The sequence below is a fragment of the Mandrillus leucophaeus genome, unplaced genomic scaffold (assembly GCF_000951045.1).
Source record: "Mandrillus leucophaeus isolate KB7577 unplaced genomic scaffold, Mleu.le_1.0 Scaffold24, whole genome shotgun sequence".
In the NCBI taxonomy this organism is placed as follows: domain Eukaryota; kingdom Metazoa; phylum Chordata; class Mammalia; order Primates; family Cercopithecidae; genus Mandrillus; species Mandrillus leucophaeus.
Window position 1 is genome coordinate 1,940,592 of NW_012102476.1, and position 2,137 is coordinate 1,942,728.

At 40.3% G+C, this 2,137-nt stretch overlaps 1 protein-coding gene across 4 annotated transcripts in view; it reads right to left on the reverse strand.

Moving 5' to 3' along the window:
- Positions 1–2,137, reverse strand: part of LOC105541387 (eukaryotic translation initiation factor 3 subunit C) — a 28,962-nt gene that overhangs the window by 19,881 nt on the left and 6,944 nt on the right. The gene's annotated exons all lie outside the window — the stretch shown is intronic.

A 2,137-nucleotide genomic window follows, 5' to 3' on the forward strand; every position in this document is an offset into this window, starting at 1 on the left:
TGAAACAAAGTTTTGATTGCAACCTGTCACATGAGGTCAGATGTGGAATCTTCCACTTATGGCACTCTAAAAGTTTCAGACTTTGGAATTAGAGATGCCCAATCTTTAGAAGACAGAATGAATTTCAAAATAATTATAATGAAAGAAACTACCACCTCCAAATTACACACTGTTGATTCCATTTACATAAAATTCTAGGAAACGCTAACTTACCTAGTGATAAAAAGCAATTTAGTGGTTGCCCAGGGAGAGGGTGAGGAAACTGAGGCAGGGGAGAAGTATTACAAAGTCGAAGGTGGAAATGTTTAGGTGTGAAATTTTTAGGATATTATGTTTTGATTGTGGTGAGTTCTATGGGTGTAAACGCAAGTCACAACTTATTAAATTTAACTTTAAGGCTGGGCGCAGTGGCTCATGCCTGTAATACCAGCACTTTGGAAGGCCAAGGCGGGTGGATCATGAGGTCAGGAGATCGAGATCATCATGGTTAACACGGTGAAACTACATCTCTACTAAAAGTACAAAAAAATTAGCCAGGTGTGGTGGCGGGCGCCTGTAGTCCCAGCTACTCAGGAGGCTGAGGAAGGAGAGTGGTGTGAACCCGGGAGGCGGAGGCTGCAGTGAGCCGATATCGCATCACTGCACTCCAGCCTGGGCGACAGCGCAAGACTCCGTCTCCAAAAAAAAAAAAAAAACCAAAAAAATTTAACTTTAAACAAGTGCAGTTATTGTATGTCATTTACACCTCAATAAAGCTATTACAAAATCTAAAATAAAGACGATAAACAGAAAGTACAAGATATCATAAAATGGTCAGAATAAATACATTGATAACCACAATAGGCTGGGCACAGTGGCTCACGCCTGTAATCCCAGCATTTTAGGAGGCCCAGGCAGAAGGATCACTTGAGCCCAGAAGTTCGAGACCATTCTGGGCAACAGGGCAACACTTGATAAAAAGTAATTATGTAGACACATATATAAATAATGATTTTATATATAAATAAATAACTATAACAAATGTAAATGAACTAAATTGCCAGAGAGGCAGAGATCAAGTTCTGGTGGTCGTTGCACAATGTGAATGTACTAAATGCCACTGATTTGCACACTTGAAAATGGTTAAAATGGCAAATGTTACGTATCACAATAAAAGAAAAAAAAGAAGCAGATTTTATGAGATTAAAAAAAAAAAAACAAAAAACCAAAGACCTAGCTGTGCTTAGAGACACTCTTTTTTTTTTTTTCCTCCTGAGATGGAGTCTTGCTCTGTTGCCCAGAGCTGGAGTGCAATGGCATGATCTCAGCACACTGCAACCTCTGCCTCCTAGGTTCAAGTAATTCTCCTGCCTCAGCCTCATGAGTAGTTGGGACTGTAGGCACGGGCCTCCACGCTGGCTAATTTTTTTGTATTTTTAGTAGAGATGGGCCTTCACCATGTTGGCCAGGCTGGTCTCGAACTCCCAACCTTGTGATTTGCCTGCCTCCGCTTCCCAAAGTGCTGAGATTACAGACGTGAGCCACCACGCCCAGCCAAGAGATACTCTTAATCAGAGCATGGCAGAGTTAAAAATAAAAAGACAGGAAACCTCCTTTTCATAAATGTTCTTTACCAGGTAGAGGGAAGCTCCCTTCTATTCCTAGCTTCCGTCTTTTATCAAGAAGAAATACTAGGATTTTTTTCAAATGCCCTTTTTTGCATCTGCTGAGATGACTCTATGGCTTCTATTATTCTATTGATATAGTGTATTAGTTGATTTTCGTATTAAAACATCCTTCTATTATTGGGATAAATCCTACTTGGTTATTAAATTTTTTTAAAAAAACTTTTTTGGGAGATGAGCCCACCCATCCTCCATCCCCCTACAGGCAAGGAGGGGGTGCTCCCATATAATCCTTATTGTATGTCGCTGGGTTTGGTTTTCTACTATGTTGTTGAGGACTTTTGAGTCTATATTTATAAAAGTATAGCTTTACAGTCTTACAGTTACCTTTTCTTTTGTTTTTTGTTTTTGTTTTTTTTGGTTTTTTTTTTTGTGACAGAGTCTCGCTCTGTCACCCAGGCTGGAGTGCAGTGGTGCGATCTTGGCTCACTGCAACCTCCACCTCCTGGTTCAAGCGATTCTCCTACCTCAGC